Genomic DNA, 12,090 nt, shown 5'->3' with positions numbered 1-12,090 from the left:
TACCACCCACCCACCATTGTGATCACCACCTGCCACTACCACCAACCACCACCCGTCATCACCCCCACCACTCACCACCATCGCCCATCATCACCCATCACCACTACCCGCCACAACCACCCCCACCCACCACCCACAACCATCACCAACACCAACACCCGCAACCACCACCCCACCACCAACTACAACCACCATCCACCTCCACCACCCACCATTATGACCACCACCCGCTACTACCACCAATCACCACCCACCACCACCTGCCACCACGACCCACCTTCACCACCTATCATCATCACCCACCCACCACCACCACCCATCACTACCACTCGCCTCCACCACCCATCACCATCACCCGCCACAACCACCCCCACCCACCACCCAACAAGACCCCCACCACTTACCACCATCACCATCACCACCGACCACCACAACCCATCATCACCACCACCCAACCCAATACCCACCATACACCATCACCCACCCACCACTATCCATCACCACCACCCGCCTTCATCACCCATCACCACCACTTGCTACAACCACCACCCATCACCCACCAAAACCACCACCACCACCACCCACCAACCACCGCCCACCTCTACCACCCACATCCACCATCCACCACCACCACCCATCACTACTACCTACCACCACCACTACCCGTTACCATCACCCCCACCACTACCACCCACCACCTATCACCAGCACAACCACCACGTCCAACCACCACAAACCAACTATCATCCACGACCCCCATCACTAACCACCCACCACCCTCCCTCACCACCACCACGACCACCACTACCCACCACGCACCACCACTCATATCCACCACACGACCACCACCCACTACCTACAACCAACAACACCATATATGATTAAATGCATATAATGGCATAAAATCGTGTGTGATTATATGTATTTAATCAAATAAATCATATGTGATTAAATATATATAATCACATGTGATTATATGTATCTAATCACATATGATTTATATAAACAAGATTTTTTTTCATGTTTTCCATTCAATAATTTTCTCATGTATTTAATCATGTCTAATTATATGTATTTTATAATGTGAAAAATATTTGTTTTTATGATTCTGATCAATGGTTGTTCTCTTCTATATAATCACATATGATTAAATGTATCTAATCACATATGATTCATATAGACAATATTTTTTTTGTCCATATAAATCATATGTGATTAGATGCCTATAATCAAATGTAATTAGATGTATTTAATCACATATAATTAAAGTTGACAAAGAACAATTACTGAATCGAGAACATGATAATGAATCCAGGGCCGGTCCTAAGGTTTTTCATGCCCCGGGAAAAATTGCATAATTATGCCCCATTTTTATATAGTTGAACTACAAAATAAGGTTGATATATTAATCATAGAGGAATTTCTTACATTCTTGTGTTTATACTCTAGAGTTTGAAAATTTAACATTCAGAGTTGTAAGCACCAACTGTATTGTCAAAATAAAATTTTAGAGTACTCTATACTAAACTAATTCTTCTAATTGGTAGGTTTTCTCTCAAATATACATATATACGAACTCATAAGAAGAATTTATGATGTTTATAATCCCACACAATGAATAAGTATTGTTGGTTTGTATAGAACTTCAAATAATCAATTTACTTGCTTGAAGTCTAGAGGAACAATTTCTAAAATAACCAAACAATTATAAGTTAAATACTTAAAACGGATTAAGAACTAAACAATTATAAGTTAATGCTAAGCAATCAAAGTGTTAAAACCTTGAAAGCAACTAAACATTCTACTGTTCTACCAAAAAAGTCAATTAATGCTAAACAATTGAAAGCTCAAACTGTAAATATAATTAAACAAATGTGAAGTTATTTTTTTGCTACAGCCTAACTCATGTAGTCAAATAGTGTCTCTAAAAGTTGGAGAACACATTTGGACTTAGTTTTGCCTAACCATACAATAACCCAGAATATGGAACTAGAATCAAAATTAACTCTAAAATATTTATTATCATAAGAACCACAACGTGTTGTGCAGACAAAAATGATGAGAAAGGATAGTAGAAGTGATATTGTGCCTGTGAGTGAGAGACTGAAAGAATTAGATGAAGATTACAGCCTAACAAATTAACGATGATTACGGAAGTGGAGATTAGAGATGCTGATTTTGATTTACACCGATAAAGAAAAATCAGAAATCACAAAGACAAAAGTTAACATCCGTTGCATCTATGAAATCTCCAATCGTCGACTGACTAGGGGCGTAAATAATGGCGTGAAGAAGGTGATATCATGATTGTTTCATTGTGTGTGCCAACCCTTTCCAATGCATCGAAATTTTCAACTTGTCTCCTCGTATTCTGTTCGACCGCATCCGCCCAATTTTTTTTTGCCGCCCTCAACTCCAATTCAGTTGAATAGTTGAATAGGGTGAGTCGGTGACACAAATCTACTAATACTAATTAAAGAGAATGGGCCGAAATTTGTACATATAACCACAGTTGTTGGGCTCACACTTATGCCCCCAATAATTTGATGTCCTGGGCCAATGCCCAAGCCGCCCAGTACCTGGGCTAGCCTGAATGAATCTTATCCACATATATATGATTTGATACATATAATCACATGTGATTATATGTATTTAATCACATATGATTTATGTGGAAACTATTCAAATCATATCTGATTGAATACAAATAATCACATGTAATTATTTATATTTAATCATATATGATTTATATGGGAAATATTCATGTTCGTGTTTTCGATTTAATAATTGGTCTCATGTATTTAATCACATGTGATTATATGTATTTAGTCACATATAATTTTGTATCTAATCACATATGATTTTTCATTTTTTATTCAGTAGTTGTCCTCGTATATATAATCACATGTGATAATATGTGATAATATGTATATGATCACATATGATTAATATGGACAAGATTCGTTTTCACATTTTCGATTCTATAGTTCTTTTTTGTGTATTTAATCACATGTGATTACATGTACCTAACCACATATGATTTATATTGACAAAACTCGTTTTACGGTCTCGATTCAACGATCCAATAGGTTTTTTCTCGTGTATATCAAGAAAAATATATATATATATATATATATATATATATATATATATATATATATATATATATATATATATAATTTCAATTAAGCCGTATCACTAAAAAGTTCATTAGAATAATATTGAAACTAGATTGGTAACCCCTGCTTCGCGGGGGGCAGAGGGACCAGATGTGTTCCTATGATATCGGTTGTAACCTTTATTCAAGATATTTCGTATCTATTTAAGAATCTGTTATTAAAGCAGATAATTATATTAGGGAATAAGGATCGAAAGATATCATTCATTAGAATTAGTGGTAACAGATAAATATATTAGGCGATAAGGATCAAAAGATATCATTCATTAGTTGATATTTGATTACAAAAGTGTCCATTCATTAAGGGATGACTACTGTACATTTGATTACAAAAGAGTTGGTGTGGTATGCTTCGTCATGGGGCTTGGTGGTCGTGAATGATTTTGTTGCAGATGTTTGTTGCTGCACTCATGTTCTCCTGCATCGCTTGGAACATGTCAAGCATGAGCACGGTGTCTTGGTCGAGGTTGTTGATGAAGGATTCGGTGATGACAACGTGCCTGTATGGCATTTCCACTGCAGCTTCTTTTATCATATTTTGCCTTGCTTCGTTGATGCTGGTGTATGTGTTTTGGACCATGGCCAATGATTCCTTCATTGTCTCCAGCTGGTTTTGTAGAAAGAACCACACTGCCAGCTCTACAGCAATGAGTGTACCTTGCGTGAGCAGCTGTAGAAATATTAAGAGCCCTCTCCACATACCAGAAAAACGCACCACAATACTCACATATCCAACTACAATCACCACAATCAACGTACTGGGGAAGCACAGAGAGTCCATCAAGACGCCGCCACTTCCGTCGACCACCAATAGGAACAGCAGCAGCCGACGAAGCACCGTCATCACGGGTCCGCTTCGACGGAACCGACATGACATAGATACACGACGACACAACGGAAATAAAGCAAGCAAAAAAACTACAATCGAGGAAAGATAAGAAGAACAAAAGACAAATTTTACCTTACAGAAACGAAGAGTGAGGTCGAGAAACGAAAACAGATGACCACCAAGAAAGAGAAACACAGGGGAAAACAAAAGGAAGTTCAGCAATTGAAAACCAAATTAACAGGTTGAAGACACATGCAAATCGGTAGAAATTGACACGTAGCTGGGAACACATTAAAAAAACAATAAATTGACCACTCTTCACCGATTATGAAGAACATAAAGAAGAGAGTCGATGCAGGAAGAAAATAAGAAAAGTGACTAAAGTGGGAAATTAAGCAAAATAGAGGGACACAAAGTTAATATAACTTGAGGGACCGATTTTGACAAAATAAGGGAACGAATACTATTACAATCTTTCATAATGTATTTTGGTTTTTTGGTAATGAAATTAGAAGAAATTGCAAAAAAAAAAAGGAAAAAATAGGTATAAATGCAAACTGCATTGCTATTTAGTGCATTTTACCCCTAAAAATGGAATATACACCTAATGGCAATGTAGTTGGGTTTTTGGAAAACAAAAATCAAAAGAAATAATACGAAAAGCAGGGAAAGAAACGTTTAAATTGAAAGTACACTATCATTCACTACACTTACCATCTAAATATGGAAAATGCACCAAAATGGCAAAGAAACAATAAAATCGAGATATTTGAGCCCAACTTTAGCTCATATGAAATATTACAAAAAAAAAAAGAAAAAAAAAACTGATTATGATACTCTAATGAAGACAAAAAATCATTTATTTATATTTTTCTTCCCAAAAAATAAAGAAAATGATACTTACAGGTACATCTTAAGACTTGTAGTGTGTGTCAGTTTCTAAAATAATGGACCGGGAGTCTGCCAAAAAATTAATAAAAAAAACATGTTTAAAATGGGATTTATGTCATAATTTGGCAACCAAAAAGAAAAGTATTTAGTTTAAAATGAAAATATTAGGAAATCATAATATTTGGAAAGGAAAATGATAATAATCATGAAGAAAAATAGAATATAACCTCAAGAATTAATTAAATCTTCTTTATACCGGTCGAATTATAGTTGTGGTGATTGCATGCCAACTGTACCAGCATAAAATTGCATCAACAACATAAAACGCAACCTGTATGAGATCATATATTCCTGAAATAATCATAGAAATGCAGTAAGAATATAGATGCTCTGTTGCGGCCCTTGGTCAGATGAAGAAGAGTTACACCAGCCTTACAATTCTTAGCTTCTTCGCAGTTGCCCATACTCGAACAACCAGCTAAATCATTATCGCAAACCCTCCCTTCCCTTGCAACTGCTTCAAAATCTAACATGATTACCACAGGAGCAGTTGTTGACACCAGAATATTAGACGATAGATTTCTCATCCAACACGCTAGAGCACAAATTGGCTGGTAAAAACAAACCTTTTAAGGATAAGATAACAAACTTGTTAAATTTTCAGAAAAACTGACACAAATACTTGGGAAAAAATAGCATACATCTATAAAAACTTTCTTGCTTCTTGCTTTCAAAAGACTGTTTGAGGGAGGTGGGGGGTCAATTTCAAAGAGGAACAGATTAACAAAAAAATAAAAAATAAAAAAAAAGATTTTGGTCCTATATTTTCCTGTCAAATGGACCATTTCCCTTAACTACAGACCTGAAAGCCTTCAATGAAGTCAAAATACCATGAATACTTATGTTATCTGTTGCCAATTGTTACCATTGGCAACAGATGTGGGAAAATGTTTTAATGATGATATAACATTTTAATAAATTCCTAGTACCAATCATATAAGTTGAAAATAAGTCTTATACCCCTTACAATTATATGGGGGGAGCGTAATATCAGGTTAGGGTAATAGCATTTTTTGTGACCTGCTCAAAATCAACTTTTTTTTTGTTTATGTTAATGACAATCTTCGCCCATATATTATCGAATACCTGCAGAAATGGTAGACGGTCCCTATATTATTAGTTATAACTTATAAATGTCCACAAATGCAAGACTCAACAGAAAATGATTTTTAAGATTAAGAAAGAAGCAATATGTTACCTGAAAAGTAAGAAAAAGATGAAGCTTCTACAATTGTGCTTCACTGTTATATGTTTTTAAACTTGAAACCTAACTAAATTGTTTAAAAAATATGCTAACATTGAATAAAACGGAATAAAAATTCAAATTTTATAATAAAATGAAAAAAGTGGAGTAAACATTTACCTTCATGCATCGACAGTCACCAACAAACCCTTCAAATTGGGTGATGGAGAAATCAATCGTTCATTGTGGGGAAATCATCAACAAAGGCCCTGTCACAATTAGAAAAATTAACTTCAGTAAAATGGATGTCGATGTATGAAAGAGCAAAACGATGCAGTAGAAATTCCATGAAATCTTAGATCGAGGAAGCGATGTTATTTTGATGATACCTTGCGGAAGAACTGGCAGGTGAAGGTTGACAAAAGAGAACTCGGAGGTCTTTCAGATTCTTGGATAATTGTCCGATCCATGCCATTTTCAATCTCCGGTTTAACTGGAAACAGTGGTTGCGTCGCAAGAGTAGATTTTGTGTATGCCTTTGTTTAAGTGAGCAGCTTTATCAAAAGCACAATCCTTTGATAAGAAAGATATTAGGTAAAACATATGAAAACAGATTGCCATTTCAAACATCCACTGACTAAGGGCATGGAGCCTCTTCATGTGCTTCTTCAAATCGGAGACAAAGCTACTCTATTAATATTTTATATCAATTTTCAATCTATTTTATTTAGATCAGTTCTTGCACTTTCTTTTTGGGTTATAAATAACAATGCAAGTTGTCATGAAGCAATAAAAATATGTATGTATGTGTATTATGTTGAATCCATCAATAACAAAGAATTGAATACATAGCGAATTCAGATGCTGTAATGCAAAATTATACGATATCAATTACAACATCATCCATGAATAACTCAAAAGACTTGTCTCGGGACATCATTTACTGATAAACATTGATAAGAACAATTTTAAAGAGCACTCATGCTCTGATTCACTCAACTACAAAAAACAGAAAAAGCAATAACTCAAGAAGAGAGAACTGAATCAGATATGTTATCACATATCTAAAATAATATTTTAGTGAATACGAAAAAAAAAGAAAAAAATTCACTGATAGAATGTAAGCAAACCTGGGCATTTCTCATGAAACAACTCAAGAGTTGCAGAAACAGACTCTTTTACATAAAAAAAATACAATTTAAACAGACCTAAATTTCAATTCGAAAGTAAGAACTGAGAGTTGGGGTTGGGTTTTACGGATATACCCGGAATACGTGGAAGAAAGGGGATTCTCTGGGTCTTCTTCCGGACAGTCTCTTGGATCCCAAAATCTTTATCCACAATAAGATAAGTTTATCCCAAAATCTTCATCTTCAAAAGCGACCACCATAAAACACTACATCAAGCAAACAACAACAATAAAAAGTCACGTCAATGGTGCACGAAGTGCAATGAAGTAAGTCAAAAACAGAAACCAAGGATAATATGGAATGAAAGCAGAAAATTTTTAAAAAAAATCTAACTAAAAACTAATGAAAAAAAAATACCTCTTCCTTCACTGATCTCTGCTGAACTTGGTAGATAAAAGTAGTAGATGGCAGAGAGAAATCTTTGAAACCGACAAAAAACATATCAAAGCACAAATTTTAAGCCATATTGATTTACATAAAAAAAAAAGCGGAAGAAAATGAACCGAAAGAAGGAGGGTTAGGGTTCAATACCTAGTTGAAGCAACAATCCATAAAATAAGCCTCTACAACATTCCAATTTTTGCCTACCAAAAAAAGAAAACGACAGAATACAAATGATGTTTAAAACAAAAAAATGTAATCATCTTTAACTTGGGTTTAAAATTAACTTATCTGATGGCAGAAGCCTACACAGTGTCCTGTTACTAAATGAGAAAGAAGAGTCTCTATCTTTCTTTGAATGAACTTTTTGCCTTCAGCTCTTCTTTGGATCACAACGGTTGTAAATGGATTGATGATGTTTGTGGAAATCTTCAATCTATAATCATCATATAACAATTAAATTATATCTCAAAAGAACTCATAAATAATATTGATTAAGCTGTGTAAAGTAAGAGGCTGTTGAGATTCATTTACATCTTTATAACTAAAGGATTCCCAAATACTAGTTTGTAAAAAATAAAAAAATAAAAAAATAAAAAAAAAGCCCACCTGCACTGACATCTAATTTGTTGGTTCTACAGACAGAAAAAATCTTCTCACCATTGTCATAACACAGACCTTGTGTTAGGTCTTGTGGCGTAATTGAACATAGGTTACAAAACAATTAACATGCAACAATCCCTTCTCTCTACACATTTAAGAAAAACTTCATTTACAATATTCTTTAGACCAGACATTTCATCGAACACCTAGCATGCAAAACGAAATACAATTCCATGTAATAAGAAATTCTTTCAATAATAGAACCATCAATAAACTCCAAACAATTCAAATGTAAGGAAACAAAATCGTACCTTTAATGGTTTGGAAATATCCTCAGAAGAAAGAACATCTCTTCAACCTCATCAACAAAGACGTCGATGCTTTGTTGACTTCTCAGGTGACCAAGCTTCAAGCGGCGTGTGGCTGTGAGTGCAAAAGATGAAATACTTACTTCTGAAATACACGCTGCAGTCCGTCAGGCGCCATCTAAAATACGTTGAATATTCTGATATGTATTAAAAAAAAACTTTTGATTTCTTTTACAGAACCCAAAACGTGTTTAGTAGAGAAAGAATGAATAAGTTGAGAAAGATGTAGAGGTAGAAAGAGGAAACTTACTTGTGATTCATCAAGAGGAGCACCAAACGTAAAGCGTAGTCCTTCAACTGTCGTCAGGGGTATTATGTTTCTTTAGCAACTTGGAAAGGAGATTCTTCAATTACTGGTTCTAATCGAGAGAAACAAACAAAATATAATTAGAAAATGGAAAAGAAGAAGCAGAAGGCAGAAGATGCAGTTATCGAGTGAAATATATTTTGTCTCCATCACCTCTGATTCGGAACTGTTAGGGAAAATCTCAACCATTTCTCTGTTCAAGTGCGTTCCTTCTTCGACCATACTGTAATCGAAAACAGATATGGTAATTAGGCGATAGTAACATAAATGGTGCCTTCTTATGAAGAAACTAACGACAACTAAAAAAAAGAATGCCCTAATTTTGAGAAGACAGACATTTTTGGGTGTAGGGCTTACAGAAAGAGACTGTGAAATGTGAAATCGTAGTGGAACCTGCAGTTTGTTTAGTGCGATGATAGAATCCGTGGAAGGTGCGACGGTGGTGGGCCGATATGTTTTGTAACGATGAATTCAAAGAAGATATCAAAAGCAGATGGCAGATGGCGGAAGATCTTGTGCAGTTCCATTCGAGGCTGCGCTGCGACCGACCATGGAGAAGACGAATCCGGCGTTTTTGGGATGTAAAAGAAAACGGAAGCGGTGGGAAAGCTCTATCTAGATGCAATGGCGGTGGAGGAACATAGAGGGCAGAGAAGGACTGAAGATGAGTAATGTTGAAGCGGTGGATCATCAGCACTAAACCTCTAGAAACGTCTGAGAGGTGAAGAATCGGGAAGTAAAAAGCGGTCGGATGTTAGCGGAGCAAGGGACGAAACTATAAATCACCTAAAAACTGTGACGAACATATGTTTATAGTTCAGGGACCATTTCTGGCCAACATTTTAGGAACTGTTATTTTTCTTCATAACTTTAATATATATATAATAATAACCAGAATACTTTACAAATATAAATTTATTATTGGTATTTGGTGGTGGATAAATTAAATTAATATATGTTGTTTATTCTTGTACATAAAAATTATAAATAATTTTTTAATGATTTAAGATTACCAATTTACCGCCACTAAAGTTAACTTTAATTGACCATATGAAAAAGTAACGGAGTGTTTTTATTTTTTTTTCAATAAAAAAGGTAAACATGATTGAAAATGGGGAATGCATCGGTTTCCAAAACATTAATATTGGAGCTTCAATTAAATCAGCCTAACTAACGTCAAGTTTCTTCATCTTCTACAATCCATTTTTTCACCAGAAATTTCACAAAAAACGTAACTTGTATTTGGATCGGAACAAATCGAAATTCTAGTATCTTTAAAACCATTAACAAAAACAAAATCTATACAAACCACTATTTTTTCGGCAACATGACAGAGAGATTAACAGTACTGCTGTTGAAGAAATCACTACCTTGATGTCTAAGATGCAGTTACACCTGTAAAAGCAGATCGGGAAAGAGTCCCGATGGCAGTGGCCTGTGAAACGAGATCGGGAACAAGCTCTAATGGCTTTCTACTTCAGATCCACCTATCTGGTGGCCAAAGAAAACGAGATCTGAGAGGATAGTAGAAGGAGGTGGTTTACAATATGGTACCAAACCTCGTAAGATCGATTGAACGGTTCGGCAAGGCTCGAATGTCGGCCGTACCAAACGGAGGATCGTCAAGTATACCACCACTTGCTTTTCAGCTCCCGAAATCGAAATGAGGCAGTCAAATTTCCCTAATCTTACCTCCAATGCCACAATATTTGATTCCGTTGGAGAATTCTTTGGATTTGTGATATTTTTTGTGGAGATCGAGAACAAGATCCGGTGAAATTAGATAAAGGAGTGGTTCAGAGGAGAAGAGGATGTGAAGAAGATTCGTAACGAGCGGAGAAACAACGTTTCAGCGTAGATCCGACGTTCGACGACCAGAGTCATCACGACGGTCGGCGATGGTCTTATGGTCGGTGGTGATTCCGGCGTCGTTACGGTGGTTCCGGTGGAGGTCAGTTGATGGTAATGGTGGTTTTAGATTACCTTGAGAGATATGTAGAGAGAGAAAAAGGCGAGAGATATGTACAAAGAATGTTTAAAAATTGTTGTAAGAAATGTTCTCATTTGAATATATATATATATATATATATATATATATATATATATATATATATATATATATATATATATATATATATATATATATATTTGTGGTGCAGTGAAACACAATAGAGCAACCAACCAAATAGAAAATATAGAGTAAGTTAGTTTCTTTTGTGCGAATACTTTTGTTTGACAGCCAAAATGTAATATCCCATTTTCAATTTACAGTATATTTAATATAACCGTTTTTTAATAAAATTCGAAGTAGAAATATATTACTTTATATCCAAAGTAATCATCATGAAAGTTGTAATAATCATGATAAGATTCCGTAGGCATAAAGAATGCCCAAATCTGAGTTTCTATGAGGAATTTATGATTGTTCAAAGTTTCAGTGCGATGCAGAAATCCAAATTAAAATCAATTGAGTGTTAGCTAAAACAATGTAAATGAGAGTTGAAAATCTCGTAAACACGAACCCATCGATATAAAGATAGTCGAGAACGGAGTTTGTATGAAGGAGTTATGATTTTTGCATGGATTTTAACAATATATGTCCATGTATGTTAGGATATAAGAGCTAGTAGAGTAGAGAGTATAGTCTTTATGGGCTTAATGATATTATACCTGAGTTATTGAGTAGAGCCGAAAGTATTGTCTATATGTGCTTATATGTTATTGTACTTGAATTATTCGTTACGGTTAAGTGATGGGTTAACGAAAGAATGATGATAGACTGGGAACATATAGACCCATGTTGACGACGAAATGACAAGTATACCGTAAGTCTAAATACACATATTGTTGGTGGATCGGCAAAAGGTTGTGAGCTAATTGGTGGATCGGCGAAAGGTTACAAGCCATTATTTGTATGTATGTGTATGGATTGTGATATATGGCATTTTGGGGTACTCACTAAGATTCGTAGTTACCCAGTTAATTACAAATGATTTCAGGTACTTCTTTAGATCGTGAGAAAGGCAAGGTTTGACTGTACACACGCATCGGCAACATGTATTCATTATAGTTTAACTATACTCTAACTTAAATAAATTGC

At 35.3% G+C, this 12,090-nt stretch overlaps 1 long non-coding RNA gene across 31 annotated transcripts; it reads right to left on the bottom strand.

Moving 5' to 3' along the window:
• Positions 1-815: 815 nt before the first annotated feature.
• On the bottom strand, positions 816-9,796 carry LOC145166217 (uncharacterized). 31 transcript variants are annotated; one of them, XR_013740457.1, is made up of 16 exons: positions 9,348-9,779; positions 9,144-9,213; positions 8,934-9,042; positions 8,627-8,801; positions 8,322-8,521; positions 7,863-8,148; positions 7,689-7,750; positions 7,407-7,537; positions 6,531-6,714; positions 6,322-6,410; positions 6,157-6,229; positions 5,926-6,044; positions 5,335-5,509; positions 5,126-5,249; positions 4,912-4,967; positions 816-856 (listed from the first exon to the last, which is right to left on the bottom strand). It is a non-coding gene; the product is annotated as an uncharacterized LOC145166217 (long non-coding RNA). The 31 variants fall into 31 exon arrangements; XR_013740445.1 differs by lacking the exon at positions 816-856 and adding an exon at positions 3,392-3,848 and having other exon boundaries at positions 3,906-4,967; positions 9,348-9,796; XR_013740451.1 differs by lacking the exon at positions 816-856 and adding an exon at positions 3,392-3,817 and having other exon boundaries at positions 3,906-4,967; positions 9,348-9,796.
• Positions 9,797-12,090: the final 2,294 nt, after the last annotated feature.

Source organism: Lactuca virosa, chromosome 3 (assembly GCF_052849685.1).
Source record: "Lactuca virosa cultivar CGN04683 chromosome 3, Lactuca_virosa_CGN04683_v6, whole genome shotgun sequence".
Taxonomy (NCBI): domain Eukaryota; kingdom Viridiplantae; phylum Streptophyta; class Magnoliopsida; order Asterales; family Asteraceae; genus Lactuca; species Lactuca virosa.
This window is presented reverse-complemented; position numbering and strand designations above follow the sequence as displayed.